Source organism: Corvus moneduloides, chromosome 2, assembly GCF_009650955.1.
Source record: "Corvus moneduloides isolate bCorMon1 chromosome 2, bCorMon1.pri, whole genome shotgun sequence".
Taxonomy (NCBI): Eukaryota; Metazoa; Chordata; class Aves; order Passeriformes; family Corvidae; genus Corvus; species Corvus moneduloides.
The window spans coordinates 21,070,552-21,087,109 of NC_045477.1; the positions used below are offsets into that span (position 1 = coordinate 21,070,552).

Genomic DNA, 16,558 nt, shown 5'->3' on the forward strand with positions numbered 1-16,558 from the left:
TATGAAAATTCACACTTTATTTTGAAATAAACACTTTTACCTTCAGAAAATTGACATTTCTCCGGTGTCCTGGAGCCTTAACTCTGCTTGTACAGCAGTTACATCAATAAAGTGGCTCCTACTGTTCTCTTGTATATGGGCAGGTTTCTGATGTCCATTACAATGGGATATATCAAGGGCAATTTACCAAGATCTAAACCCAAGTTTAATTTTCTAACATCTGCAGTGGTTTTTTGCTACCGAAAAAAAAAACCTGTTTGAAAAGAATTTAATGAAAGATGCCACTGACAAAGCTGTAACTATTATTTTAGATGAAAAGCAGAACTTCACAAATTCTAAAATTTTAATTATTAAACATAATTTATACTGCTGCATTTTGGAGGAAGGATAGATGATTGCTAAGGAACAAATGTGAATTAAGACATTAAGTATTTATAGCTTTATTTCTCTAGCTGTATTCAGAACAATTCAGATTTTAACATAACCAATAACATCCTACTTGGTTTTTGGCTATTAAATTATTTGCATATGGATCAACATGCAGATCCACATCACCAGTTGAGCTGACTCCTGCTGCTTTTGGTTAAATAAGTTAGGAACATGCATTATTTTTCATTTCTCAACAGAACTGCAGGGCTAGAAAGCACCCTGAAAGGCCAGCATCGCTGATCTGCCCACCCCAGACACAATTAAGGCAGCCATTCCTACTTTTCCAGCCTGGCCTAAAAGGCCCCTGGCAAGTTATTTCTCAACAGAAATTTCTAAACATCAGTCCCCCAAGTGCATAAGGCATCCTAACTAAAAGCTTTGTACCGTACTGATATGGCTGATCATTTAATGCAATTATAGAAGCACAAAATTCTTCCCAAAATAACAGGAATATAATATTATTGCTGGCATATGAATATGAAATTAAATTCATATGAATATGAAATTAAAAATCCATGTACAAAAATGTAAAATAGAATGCAAGTGTCAGGAATGGGATGATTTATAATCCAGGCGTGAAAATCATGAGGAAGATATTTGCCTTTTTTTCTTTATTTAGTAAGCAATTCCAGTATGCCTTTTTTGAGGAATGTAACCCTTGCTGGTTTCAAAAAAAAAGTGATTCTTTGATCTAGCAGCAAATATATTTGGTTGTTAGGAAGACTTCCAGGATTAAAAATAGGCCAACACATACTGCAAGGGAAATCTGACCCTTTCTATTCATTAAACTCTTAAACGACAAACCCATATCGTGTTTCACTGATGAACCGAGACTCAGGTCCTTCTGTTCTGTGCTGCATATCACTGAAGAGCAGAGAGGTCAGAATTGCAACATGCAGTCCTCACTTTAATTGTTATCACTTTACAAAGCCCTCATCCCTGCTTTGATAAACTTCACCATGTCAGAAAACCTGCAGAGAATTCCCAAGTAAAGATGTTTGTGATTTAAACAAGACAAGCTTTTGCAGTCAATTTAGGAATTTAATTCCACTGAGAAGCTGTAGTTTGATTTAAATTCCCTCTTCTTTCCTCTGTCATACCTGGTATCCATTTCTCTTCTTTCTCATCCTCTCTAAAAAGATCTTCAAAAATTTTCCATTGTCAACAGCATTCACTGATTCAGCCCTACATTTTTATTGAAATGCATTTGAGAGCCAGTTGTGACTTCTGAGCACATTATTATTTCAAATATTCTTCCTGTATTTTACAAGAACTTCCTATAATCCACTCCTTATTCTCTATTTTTAATTCACAGGGTGTGGCAGTTCAGCAGAATAATATGGTGATCTTTATGCCTTCTGACTGGATAAGTCTTTCAAAAAGAACAGTTAATAGCAATAATGAAACCTTCTGAAACAAAATTATAGATGTGATGAGCACATAATAAGCTGGTGGCACATTTATAAGTGTTTTCATATATATCTAGTAACTGCCTAAAGGTTGTCTAGCAGTGTACATCAGGTGTCTACAAGTAATGGAATAGGAACACTACTTCTGCTCATTAAAATACTTTCAAATTATCATTACATAGTTCAACAAGTCCATCTCAGTCATCTCATGACAAAATAGTTCCTCGTCCTTCTGGCTGGCATTCATTTTGCTGCCACACTTTCTTCTGCATGTGCACCCAAGCTGTGAATAGTTGTGAAGTGCATTAACTGTGCCATTGTCAGGTCCTCCAGAACCACTTTGCTTCTAAACACACACGGGATCATTTGCAGTCACTTAAAAGCAACCCGGTGAACAAAAACAGAAGAATGCCTCTCTACGTCAATGTCTCTCTTCAGTGGAACTTTCTCTTTTAACTTGTACATCCTATTGAGATTAATTATCCTGATCGTTTTCATTGTCACCTTCCACCTTATATGCTTGGGTCTTATGATGAAGATAAAACAGGACTTGGATCTCTACAACAACTGTTTTAAAGATAAGCCTATCAAAAGGTGATAATTGCCTTTTTTCAAATGGTTTGTTACAGAAACAGGGCGCCTGAAATGCAAAGAACTTTAAGAGACATTTCTGCTATAAAATTTCTCTATATTTGTGGATAATCTTTGGTTCTGAGACTTTGAAACAGGCATATCTTTTTTTAGAGCATTCTGTGATTTTATATTCCATAGTAGCATCACATTTCTGACATCTAGCAAAACCTGCAAAGCAGAAAAAATAAATATATGCAGGCACGCACCTGTATGATAAATGCATACACACAGAGGGACACACATGGACCTTGAATTTCAACAGTTTTCTAGACAGAGGACTAAAGCTGATGATGGAGCTAAATCTGTGAACAGCCTGCATGTTCCCAAAATCACAGTATTTGAGGGCTCACAGCAAATGCAATAATTTCTCGTATATGAGGAAATAACAAAACCGAGATCAGAAATCAGTGCACCTTGAAATGTACAAAACCAGATGGTTTTTCCCACACAGACAAAATGTGAAAATATTTTTGTTTTAAATAAGTAAACTAATCTCTCTTGGAGCTATTCAGAACACAGCAGTTGTGGACTGAATGAGAAAGACCATGCTTTAAAAACACACATTAGTCAGGCAGCAACTTGCCTTCAGCATCAATTATTTGGCCCCAGAATCACCTGTACTTATTTTCTAGTCCTATTTTTTCCCTCAATTCTTGAGATTTATAAACCAGAATCCTGGATTAGCTCCATAACATATCAGATTTGTAATTAAATAATGGGTCTAAGGTTGGAGCACCTCCTTAATCAAAATCCTGCCAGAACCAAACAGGAGCTTTCTCATACCAAGTCTAAATCATAGCTAAAGGCTCAAATGCCAAGTTGCTTTGTGAATCAAGCAAATGCCCATACTGTCCAAGGAAAATGAGACTGAGGAAGAAATTTTTGCAGTTTTTGCAAAACAAAGCTTTTGCTTTGGTTCAAATTTTAAAAAATTCTAGAGTAAGTTAAAAGAATTTTGCATTATTTTCAAGTCTTTTTACAATAATCTCTTTCACAGAATATAAAAGCAAAACAGTCTGAGAAAGACAAGTTAAGTTTCCACAAAAGGAAGCCACATCAAAATCATTAGACTTTAATCTGAAAGACTTCAAATTTTGACCAGCACGCTAAAACGGGCAGCTGATGTTCAAGATCATAAAATATTTATATGGAAGCAATCTATAATGTGCTTATGAATTGAGATTAAATAATAGTTCTAAACCCTGCTGAACTCCAAAAGGCTGAAAACCTACATCTGCTTCCAAAATTCACAGCTCAGTATTTTTTGCAAACCTTATTACTGTAGTGAGAAATAAATGTATATGCTGGGTAAATAATAGAAGCCTTATAGCCATGCAGAGCTCTTGAATCAATAAAACCAGGTGTGTTTAGAGAGAGAGGCACTAGCACAGGTCCATCTGGAGCTTCATCTCAGAGCCTCAGATAGGCAAAACTCCAGCTGAGATGGTTTTTCCCCCTGCCTAATGACTAGGGAAATTTAATTGGTGTACCATACTGCCACTAAGCTGTTAAAAAAAAAAAAAATCTACATTTTAACACTTCAAAACATTCCTAATAAACTTTTAAACTTTGTACCTTAGTATACATATATGCCTTCATTTTTACAACCAATCCTTGGATGCACTGAGGTATTTTTTAATCTAGTCTGAAATGAAACTAAGTTAACTGCATATTTTCAGTGTGAGAAGGGAACGAGTGATCAAGTGAAGACTACACCTTTATGAAATATTTCCAAGAGATTTATACAAGGATGCACAATATCTTCTTCCAAGGAGACAGACTACTGGAAAAATACAATTATTAAAGTATAAATAAATCTAAACAACTATCTGTTGAACAAGCCAGAGATCTTGACTTACTAGGTCTATTTAAATTTATTCACTTGTGAGTGTTGAGGTCATGGAGTGGATTGTTTAGCTGCTATTCTGTGCTAAATAACAGATTTATTCTAGTGTTTCCTAGCTCCACTAGGGAAATAATATTCTTCAAACGTGGTATCTTCCCCCTACACTGTTCCATATTATTTTCATTATAGCTCTGCTTAGTGATGGAAAAGTTGAATTTTAGTCTAAGTATTGCCAGAACACTTGCTTTGCAGTCCCACAAAAGCAGCTTCAACACTATATTTATCTCTCTTCCAGACATTTATTTTAACAACCTAAGAAAATGCTAGCATTTTTCAAATCATGCTAATCATATCATACAATAAAACTACATAACTATGTATCTGAGAGATAAGCTAAAAAATTTAAGTCTCTGTTTGAAATTATGTTTCCAAATGCATGGTTCACAGATACCTCAATAAAATGTGAAACCACAAATCAGCTTTAAGTTCCACATATAGAAATGCACAAAATGACATCTCCTGAGCCTCACAGAAAAGACTCATTTCTATTCTATTCTTCCAACCTGCATGAACTAACCAGTGTTTCCCACAGGACAGTCGTGCAGATACAAAGCACAGAGTTCTGCCAGTGAAAGCAGATTTGCCAGAAAAACGGGTCTTAAGGAAGTGATTTATGGTCAAGGCCTTGGACCTGAATTAAACAACTTTGAACACATTATCCTCTCACTTTCACACTCTTCATATTGTCTACTGCATCAGAAAAACTTTGACATCAGCAAGATACCTGAGAAAAAAAGAAAAGAAATTCAGTATAAAATTTGGAGACTATTGCAGTGAGTGACCTGAAAAGATCCTTTTAGCTCAAATGTGGATGTTCTTGACAAATCAAGATCTCCTTTTAAACACTAAAATTCACATCATTTGACTTGTTGCACTCTGCTTTGCTTTAATCTTGTGGTTTAGAGTTAAATTCTTTAGTGCAATTTCAGTGGATTCAACTGAAATGCCAAGAATATAAACTAGCTGAAAACATTGATAAATTCTCTATTGAGGTCCCTGCATTTCTGACTCACATCATAAAACTAAAAAAAAAGTCACGTTGGCTTTTCTACTTCTTACTTCAGCTACAAAATGTTATAAACAAACTGATTAGAAAGCAAGAGCCGTCAGATAACCACCAGCTGTGCTACATTCACTTACAGACTGGCAAATACGTCTAGAAGTATCTATAATGAACACAACTACAGTGTTTAAGATACTGTCTAATTAATCCAACAGTGAGGAAAAAATGGCACGATTTAGCTCTATTGCAGCTGGTTTGCATCGTGTTTCTCTTTCGCTTTTAGTGGAGACACTGCAATTTGACAATCACTGAGACTAAAGCAAGTCCGGGATCATCTTGGACTGAAACACAAAAGTAACAGCTGTGCCATGTCCCCTGCACAGGGAGTGTACAAAGACTGTCCCTAAAACCTGGAACTAAGGGACCGTTCCCAAGCTTAAATACATGCTCCACACATGCACATTCAGTCTACAGATTTCCTTCTCAGACCACTGATCATTATGGGTGTTCCATCAGCTTGCAAATTTACAGAAACTATCAAATCATCTGCTATAGGCCCCTGAAGTGTTATCATATTCTACTGGCCTTCAGTCGCCTCTAACCATGGTCTGGATTCAAACACGCTGATCTAGTGATGAGGTGCTCTTAATCCTATTGCCTGACCCCAGAGCCCTGCAATCACATGGGCAGATAAAGATCTAAATGAGTATCATTCTACTTAATTACTCTTTTTATGCTTTTGAAGAGAGCAATATAAATATAAATCTTCAGTAAAATAATGCTTGATGTCACTAACAAGTAGATTATACAGCAGCCATCTGTTTGCAGCTTGAAAAGGTACCAGTAAAATACGACTTCCCTGACAAAAAGCAGCAAGAGTTTATGCCATCGTGATTGTTTCAATTTCCTCACTTTCAGAAACAACAATTAAGCAGTAAGGTTGTAGAATAATGCTGCAGTGGAGTACAACCTTATCCAACCCTTGAAAGTTAAACAAATTTGCAGTAAATAATGCTGCTAATATCTTGGTCAAATAAAGTGTGCAATACCAGAGATTTCATAAACTGTGAAATCAAAGAGATTCTGTTCTCACACCTATATTTAAAAAGAAAAACTAATTCTATTGTGAAATAGAAGAGACTCACTTATGGCTATTTCTTTCATCATATTTCAAGTCTGTGTTGTAGCCATTTGGGAGTTGAAAAAAGGTTTGAAGTAATATTTGAGCCAGCCTGTAAAACAAGCCTGAGGGGTACTGCTTAAGATCTAGGCGAAAGAAAACAAAGCATCGTGCACTGGTAAAACCATTCTTTGAGAATATGCAAGCAGGGCCAGCATTACTATCTTCTGCATCTCTTAAGGTTTTCCCCCACAGTCCACAAGGCAATTACAGTAACTGTGTCAATTTGGACAGTATCAGTTCATCGGCTTAACCAGAAACTCGATTTCAAATCCCCACGATCTTCATTGAGGAATATATTGCCGTTATTATTACTTTAAAAATCAACAAAGGTGGTGCAATTTCCATGTTCAGTCAGCTTTGTGACTGGAAACAATGTAATTTCCAATCAACAAACTCCTGTCATTCAGTGGCAGTGGAGCCAGATAAGAAGTCCTGCTTATCAAAATTTTCCTCCATCAATGCAACGATTGTGGGAACAGGCTGACTGACAACACAAGTTGGATAACATTGTCTCCTTCAAGCAATTGATTGTTTCCCTCCTTAAAGCAACATGAGTGGGTTTGACATGCATTGATAGCCTCCACATTGCACAGGGTTTATAACCTTCCTCCCCTAGCATTAATAGTGCAAGTCTGGCCTTTAGGTAAAGGCTAAGTTGCAAAAGTCAATCACAGCTGGATGCTAGCACCTTCATGTTTTCATCAGCCATTCCCTGCATACTCCTTCCCCAACAAACTACCATTGAGATTTCCTCGTGAGGTTACATTTGTCTGACAGGTGATAAAGTAAGAATTTTCTTTTAAAAGTAATGAATACTGTGATATTAACCAATATTTTAGTAAGTTCTAGTTGGCTGACATGGTGGGCACTTACCCAAATCCCCTGTAGCTGTTGAGTCAGCTGTACTCCATCTATCCCGTGCTCCTGCATGTGATCAACTGTTCAACTCCTCTGCCCTGCAGAACTTTTTCACAAAATACTCTGAGCCTGTGGATGGAGGAAAAGAGATACTCATTACGAAAATTCTTTTTAAAATGGGCCTGGATTTCAGATGGGAAAATTTGACGGGTCTCAGAATACTTTACAAGCCTGTTCATCATCAGAATGAAACCTGAGTAGGTTCTTTATGGTTCTTTCAATCCTCTGCCTGTTTTTTTCTTGCAGGCTTTTGATCTGCTTCTCTTCACTTGTATGAAGATCTCCAGAGGACCATGTGGGGCAAACAATCAACCTGGAGAAATTATTCTGTCATCAGCTTGTTGAGGGAAAACCTTGTCTGCTTAAAAAGAGGGGTGGGAGGAAGGAGAGAGATGGAAGCATTGACATAGGATCAGTAACTAAACTGCAAGGTTATCAATGTACCGTTGTGTGTTGTAAGAAGTGTCTATTTTTTTTTTTTTTCAACTCTGGGCTAAACTCATAGTACTAAACAAAACAAAAGCAAAAAGAGTGACATCTCACACTGTGATGAAAATGTGATATAGGGGTGTCATCATGAATACAGGTGTCAACAGAATGATAATTACCAAGAGGACATGAATGCACACAAAGCCAAGTGCACACAAAAGCAAAGATCAAACTGCTAGAAACTAAGCCTGCTTCATAATATCTACTCCTCTATTTCTGGGATTTGGAAGGGGGTGTTTAACTCCTGTTTCTGGCATTAGACTTTTTTCCGCCTTCTGCCCCCTCCCTTCAGTTTATATTGTAGCCATCTACGGCTGGAAGCTTTTGTTACACCTTTGGCAGGGAAAACAGTAGTTTGTAGGCTTTTGCATCATAGAGATAGCTTTGAGGTGCCTGGATTTGTTGGAATGTAGGACAGTTTTTAGAAGAGAAGAGCCCTGCCTCTGCTGTGCCTTCACTTTGGGCAGCTCCTCTTAAACATCAAACTGCTGCAGAGCACACTATTGTACATTGATGGCAACCCAGGCAGGCCCCACAGAGCAGACACGGCAGAAACAGCACTGACATGATGCACTGACTCTCCCCATCCTCCTGTGTCAGGGCAATGTCTGAGGAAAGCAGATTTTCCTTTTAACACTGAAGCCTCTCACAAGTCCAAACTGAAATTTCTCAATGTAATATCAGTTTCACAGACAAGTGCATTTAAAGAACAGTCTAACCTTGAGTAGGTTTCCAAAATTAGAATCTCTGTTTATGTTGGTTTATTATTTAAGACATGTCTAATACCAAAAGTCATCCCTTGCTGTTTGGTCTTCAGATGAGATTACTGAAAACATCAAATCATCATAAGTCACGGTGCAATTTCTGTTTCCACTGACAGCAACCACAGCTTCTGCAACATCTGGGTTTCCTCCCTCTGCAGGAGTATGTACACAATGAAATCCTGACAGCTGTCATCCCACCTTTCCATTGCTGCAGACTGTTTTTCAACAAATAAAGGAGACAAAGCACAGTACTGTAGGACAGGTCCTTATAATGTGAGACTTACTCAAGAAGCTGGTCACCAGCAGCTGTGCATGAAGGAGTGGTGGCTGTGCACTTCTGGGACACACAGCTCTCCCCAAAAGCTGCAGAAGCAGCTTGGCTGAGAAGAGCACACTTCTACCTGCCCACAAGTGTGAGCAGAAGTGGGTTAAAAGCTGGCTGGGCAGCACAGCCCCCAGCAGCTGCATTATCTTCATCCCGGGAGGTCACAACACGCACCCCCATGAAAATCATTGCGGACAAGCACCTCTCACCTTATCCTTCTCAGGGAAACAGTGATTACTCTACATGTTCCCAACCCCAAGCAACTTTCACCATCCGGAAGGGCAGCAGTTTTCCCCTCAATCTATTAAAACCCCATAGACAAGGTGAAAAACAGTCCAACATGTTCCATCAGTAATTAACTGCTCTTATTTATAGGAAGCAATCAATCGACATATCTCTGTTCTTAGTAAAAGCAGGCCCTTCACTGCTATAACACTGTACCTATAAGTGACCTGAAGGATATAGCACAGGCCCTCAAAAATCCAAGCTTCTTTTTCAAGTCCTTTGTCGAGAATTCAGTAATTCCACTGTTATATAATGAGTTATCTCTCTATTCTTTGCATTTAAAATAAAAAGAAATTCCTGAATTCTTTGACAGGAAAAACAAAAACAAACCTGACTATTTCACCACTAACCCTTGAGAGAATGTGCCACCAAATATTTGATTCTCTAATCTAAGAGTATATTCATCAGGAAAACTATTTTCACCCTGTATAACATTCAATAGTTTTGTAAGTTTTTGGTATGATTTCAAACAGCTATTCTGGCCAGAACAAATGTAAGACCACAGTTCTGTGAATAGATCACAATAAGCCTTCTAAATGTACCCATTATGAGTAAGAGACATCTTGCACATTTCTGAATTAAAAATCTGTCTCCATCCCACAAATCCCTCTGCCCATCTCAATCATAATTTATGTATAATTTGAAATCAGACAAGCTGATTCTTCTAAACCATAATTTTAGAGGAGAATTGGATGCAGTTTGATTACTAATTTTATCAATTAACTTCTAAGGAAATTTCTCTTTTCATATAAAAAGATATAACACATAAGCAAAAACATTTGGTTTTTCCCTCTTCTCCAGGACTTAGAAAGCCCCCACACCTTGCTACCCATATCTAAATACCTGTGAGGAAACAGAGAAACTGCAAGAGAATAGAAAAACTCAATAGAAGAGAACAAATTTCAAATAAAAGGTCATGTCCAAAGATTATTAACCAGTCCACATGCAAGCCAAATTCTACTGCCGATTGGCCCACAATATAACTACATATTTTGCCAGATTTGCATTTCTCTTCATAAAAATAAGATAGATAATATAATCCTTTATTATTAACCAGAAAAAAAAAAATCCTGGGTTTTATCACAAGTATCTTCCTACAGAGAGCTCTGGAATGATCTTAAACTTATTTCTACCAGAGACCACATCAGAACTTCACTGTTAATGTGAAATTCTACAAACCTCAGCTAGATTGCCAGCTTTAAGCACAGAGGCTATTTCAAAACAAAATATTCATCAATTTCTTAAGTCATATGAAATGCTCATGCTCATTTTAAAAGTGAAATGCTTTACTCTATGAAGAAGGATTTGGGTTTTTTAGAAATGAACTCTGAAGGAACACAGTGATTGCCAGAGTGTTCATGAAATGAGTTCTGAAGCCTAAATGACTTCTAATGGAACAATTCAGCCAAAGCACATCTCCATTGTTTAGGAACAATGGAGGAAGTTTTTCACACAATTAGATAAGTAATTTTTCAAGTCATATGCTTTTTGTAGAATATCAAATGTTTAAAATATGTCATTAAAAAAAAAAAAAAAAGGATAGTTAAAAGAACAAACTCAGCTGTCAAAACACAAACAAGCAAATCTTTCTTACAAAAAAACCTGTCAAAATTTGGCATATTTTTGGGACATATATCAGTCTATATAGGCTTATATTTGAGAGTATTCTCATGGATTTCTTCCCTAGACATCATCATCATCCACATACAGCTATTATGTCCCCTGTTACATACCTCTTTTGCAATCAGGCCTACATTAGTACATTCAGTTCTTCTGACAATTAAATTTTGGAAGCCTCCAAACAGCCCCCCACTCGTTCTCCAGTTGCTTTGTGTTTCTCATAGCTATATTCATGTACATTTAAACCCCACAGACCCTTGCTTTTCTAGGCATATCTCAGTATTAAGTCCACATTAAGCCCCTTGATATAAGCAATTCACATTACTACCCAGGTTTCTTTTCTAAAAGATCAGATTTAATTCAGAACCCAGCTAAACTAGATTAACAACTTGTTTAATTCTTACTATACCTAATCAATGTGTGCTGTAGCCACAAGGAAAAAAAAAATTTAAATCAATACTGCATGAGAGATTCCTCCCTTGCTGTAATCAAATATACTCACACAAACACATGGCTTAAACATTGTCATGGCTGTTTACATTATCGGCATCTAGAGAAAGTGCACACCAGTTTTAACTGAACGGTATTCAACCTCAAAATCATCTAGTTCACTATCTTGCCAAAGCAATTGTAATTTAAATCTCTCTAATGCAAACTATTAGCAGAACAGGGAGTACAAGTGAGAAAAATGATCATGAAATTATACTTGCACTGAAACATCACAGAACCCAAATCCAGTTTAGGCAAAGTTTTACCGACGGCAAAAACGTGGCCTTAACAGATTGTAAATAACCCTGGCACCAGTTTCATTTGGGTACAGACTACAGAACTGGGATAGACAAATCTCTGTTAGTTTTACTAGCACACAACAACATACATCAAAAGACCAACATGGTTCAGTATTAGCAGAGGTAAATGTGAATTAGAAATGGCTGTGGTTACAAATTGGGGATTGGAATAAAAAAAATATACTCTTCTCTGGATTTATGAAAACCTGCCTGCTCAGTGGTAACAAATACATATTCCCTATGCTCTAGAACAGCATTAAAACCAGCTCATTTCTTTATTGAGAATTCCTCTTTATTTCACAACTCTGCTTTTTAATTTTAGATTTTTAAGCCCCTACTGGCAGAATCTACATCTGATGTACATCAACACCACAGATGACCTCAGTTCACCTGTGGGTCTTTTGAAAATGAGTTTTCATGTTGACAATTACAGACTTGACAGCCCGGTGTGAAAATAAATCTGGAATTCAACTTCCTCTTGGATTATACAGAAAATGTTTATTTTGACCCAAATCTAAAAAACAAACAAAAAAATCACCATGTTACCACTTGCTCTCTTATCTCCAGTCATAGAGAGTTACACCTTTCACACACAAGATGCAAGTTTGTTTTTAAGGCTACAATTTCCAAATATGCACACTCCTTGGTAGCATTAAATGAATCCTACATACTGCACAATTGTATGTAATAATTGCACCCTCCTTTATGAACACATTTCCACCTCCCAGCCAAACCCACAGTCTCTATTCCTGTCCTAGATTATACTTAATTTCTCAGTAGTTAAAGCATTTTTCTCTTCTGCAGAGGCCCTCTCATCCCTCAGATGAGAAAGAGAGGGTGTTTTTGACCTGAAAGGAACATTCACCTTGTTCTCTTGCTTTACAGCATAGCCTTTTTCCTTGTCTCACTCTGCCATTAGCTTCTTCAACTAAATGCAGATGTCACCAGCCTTTCTTTAGCAACGGGAAATAAGTGTCCCATTAAGTACTTAGAGGAGTGGACAGATTCTCCCATTCAGCTGGTTCCCTACACACTTGCTGGTGCTGAACAGCAAATCTTCTATTTCTGAGAAAGGGCTATCACAGAGAGGTCATTTTCCTCTAAGTGGTTTCCTTATTTCATCTGTTCTCAAGTTTAGTGTTAAGTTGCTGAAAGATCGCCTCATTCATATGATTGGGAGCCTGTTTGCCTCCAGAGTGTAGGGTGAATGAGGCAATAATTATTTGTCAGAAAAATACAGGTAGTTTAGAGCTTGCATTGCAAAGAAATATGCCTGAATTTGTCATTATTCCAGGGACGAATCCTGAGACCTTTATTTCCTTTTCAGAGAGTCAGGCTCTGCTCACAATGGTGAAAAATTACATGAGGATAGTCCTAGCTGCTGCTCCTGCTCAGGGAGAGCCCAAAGTGAGCTGGGGCAAAGGGGCTGCCTGACTAAGCACTGCTGCAGACCATGTGTGCACCCACAGCCCGGGGCTTCTCCAAGCAGGAAAGCAATCACCAAGTAAGGTAGGATGAGAGTTTAATGTACTTTATTACACCAGTGAAGTTCCCCAAGCCAAATGGTTTCCCCCACCTCCTTTGGTGTAAGTGGGGCTTTCAGCTTTAGAGCCTGGTTTACATTACACAAGAAGCTTCTTTGGGGAGTCTCGTACTTTTGGGGGCAGGGGGGGTTAGGCTACTTTTTTTTCAAGAAAAAAAAAAGCAAGTGCAGCATTAGTGGAATAATTGCAGTTTCCCATGTTTAGTCAATTCATGGACAGATTTCTAAGACCACTTTCCATGAGATTTTTCCCAGTCAAATACAATCACTGTTACAGTTGTTAGGACAATTTTCTATAATTTAATGCAAGATTAAAACTTCAAAACAATAAGACCATTAAATGTCAGGAAACACTAATAAAGAACTGAAAAGAGCGACAGAGATCAGAAAGACTTTTTCCACAGAAGAGTCTTGACCCATTCCTCCTAGGCTGCACCTGCTCTCAGAATACAAAAGCAGTAAACTGCCCCTAGGAAGAAAAAAAAGCTTACTACACAGCCCCTATGAACTGCATTTAAGGTGCACGTTCATTATTTTGCAGAAGGAATGTTGAGCAGGATCAATATGCCATCAAGATAAAAGAAGAGCATAAATTGTCCTGAGAGCTGGTCAGAATTTTCTTTACTGTCAGACAGGGAATTAAAAACAGGGCAGGAGGCACATTAAAACTGTGCTTTTATAAGCTTAATCAGTAGGCTGGAAAATTAGTTTCACAAAGAGATAATGAGCTCCCAAATCATAAATTTGCCAAGGGTGCATCGATTTTCACTCATCTTCAGATCATTTACGAGCACCCAGCACAAGAACACCTTTCTGCCCCAGGCTCCCACCAAGCAGAGGCATGTGCAAGAACAGCTATCCCAGTGCAAGGAGGAGTTACCAGTTTAGTGGTCCTAAAAAGGACAGGAATTTGGATCGACTCAAGACGCATATTTCACGGTCATTATCAAAGCTGAGAATGAAAGCATTGCTGTGCCCTGTTGAATACATATTTACTTCCCCTCTTGGGCATCCTCACAGATATAGCAAAGAGCTAATCCTAACAAGTTGATGACAAAATCAGTTGTGCTGTCATCACTGTGGCTTTACCAACCCCACAATCTGTGTTCTCATCCCACTCCATCCCCAGAACTATTAGGGCATTTACCCAGTACACAGGAGAATAGACTGAATGTCCCTCAGCTCCACCTTGGGGAACACTCCATTAGGTCAAAGGATAAATTTACACCTGGGTTAGTGGCAACAGGTTTTGTCCCCACTAAGTCATACTGAACTGCTTATTTGAAGACTCTAATGTCAATTACAGCAAATGAGAGAATAATCCACTTTAGCATATGCTCTAGATCAGTGCCTAAAGCACTGTCCTGAGAAACAAAGTTGAAATAAAGCACTCAGACTAGAGAGACATTAAACCTAGGTCTTGTACATCTTAGTCAAGCAGCCAGAAGACTTGATTAACTGAGAGAACTTACTGCAGAGGCAGCTTTCTACCATGGCAACCAAAATTTTTTACAAATAACATCACAAGAGTGATAACATGGTGTTTTCATTCAAGTTGACATTTAATTTCTTCTTTTAAGGCAACACACAAGAGCCATATACATATCTACATTCTTGCTACCATGAGTCAGGCTTGTTTTCCTCTCCCACCCACCCACATCCTCTCCACCAATCCACAATTATCCTATGCTAAAAGAGCTCACTGGATTTTTTCAGGAGAAAGGTTGGAATCTGAGGGAAAAGTCTTGTCATCTGACTCCTCAATGCATTATGTTCTTTTAATTCCTCTATAATTTGTATTTAGAGTTAACACTTATCTGTACAAAATTCAATGTTAACTCCTCACTTTTTTCACCCTCTAGTGCTTCCATTTTATTTGGTTGCACCCTGCTCTTGTCAGGGATTTAGACTGACTGGGTATTAACTGTCTGTTACATCACTTCTTTGCTGTGTAGCAGGCAAAATTTTCTCTTGTAAAGAGTTATCTTCATCCCTTGGTTGGATTCCAAGGGAGCTATTTGTTTGTCAGGGGAAAGATCAATAAAAAAATGTTTATCTTCAGGAGCTATTTATCTTCTGCTAGAGAGTAGAGTAATTAAAAAATGGTATAGTTTGGGGGAAGAGAATAGGTTGCTGAGTTGTTTTTTTCTGTTTAAATCTGGTGTTGCACTCCAAAGTTCACTAGCACTTCAAAATCCATTTTGCTCTAGCAAAAGGCACAGAACTACAAGGGGGAGGAGCACTCCAATCGTCTGACATATCCTTTCTCTTTTCCATTCTGTCACATCTCTGAACAAGTTAGACGTTCCCTAAGTTGTCATTTCAGTGGATAATGAGGATTAAGGTCCCTTACCTTAGCAGTCAGGCAAATTAGATCGGGGTGCGGGGGTGCAGGGAAGGAACCTCTTACTCTCTCTCTTTGATTGTTGGAACACGCGTCTTTAATAGCACAGTTTAATCTCACACTGCAGAAACAACCTACCCCACATTCTTCATTGAGAGAACACAAAGCTGATGCTTCCTTCCCTTGTTCATTAGCTGAACATGCCCCATCACCAGACCTTAGCAGATGTGTCTGAACTGGTAAGACTAATCCCCACTTTGAACTGCCCTTCTCTGCAATACTCTGAACTTCTTTACTGTGCAGTGGCCGAGCACTGAGCAGGTTACCCAGTGAGGCTGTGGAGTCTCCCTCACTGGAGATATTCCAGACCTCTCTGGATACAATCCTGTGCCCTGTGCTCTGGGATGACCCTGCCTGAGCAGGGAGGTTGGACCAGGTAACCCATTGCAGTCCCTTCCAACCTTGCCCAGTCTGATTTTTTCCTATCTTTGCTGTTACATTACAAGGCTCTGCAAGGCAACATCTCAGAACTGAAAATGAAAACATACTGGTAGTTCAGCATTACACACCTTAATTTTTTTCTTCCTCCATGCAAAACCCGTGCAAAGAGCTACAAAGTTTAAGCTCTAAACTTCATACTCATTTTCTAGGGAAAACATAGAAGAAATCAATGCTTGCAGATCTTCATTAGTTTGTACACTATGGAAAGATACTGTAGGCTAAATATCAGAATTGCCTATTAAGTTCCATAGCAACAGATCAAAGTATATGTTAGCACACCAAATGAAAACACTGCAAAAAAATCCAAAAAACATCATGATTAAATATATGTTAAAATAATCCATAAAATCAAAAAGTGAGGAAAATATATCCTCAAGAATTACAGCTCCACTTGATCTATTTCTTTCCTTACTATTAA

The 16,558-nt window shown here is 38.0% G+C and overlaps 1 protein-coding gene across 1 annotated transcript in view; it reads right to left on the minus strand.

Annotated features, from left to right (window-relative positions):
• The window catches only part of ZPLD1 (zona pellucida like domain containing 1), a 106,326-nt gene that overhangs the window by 23,545 nt on the left and 66,223 nt on the right, over positions 1–16,558 (minus strand). The window contains exon 2 of the mRNA XM_032098370.1: positions 7,437–7,550. The gene's annotated coding sequence lies outside the window, so the exon portion shown is untranslated. The remainder of the gene's footprint in view (positions 1–7,436; positions 7,551–16,558) is intronic.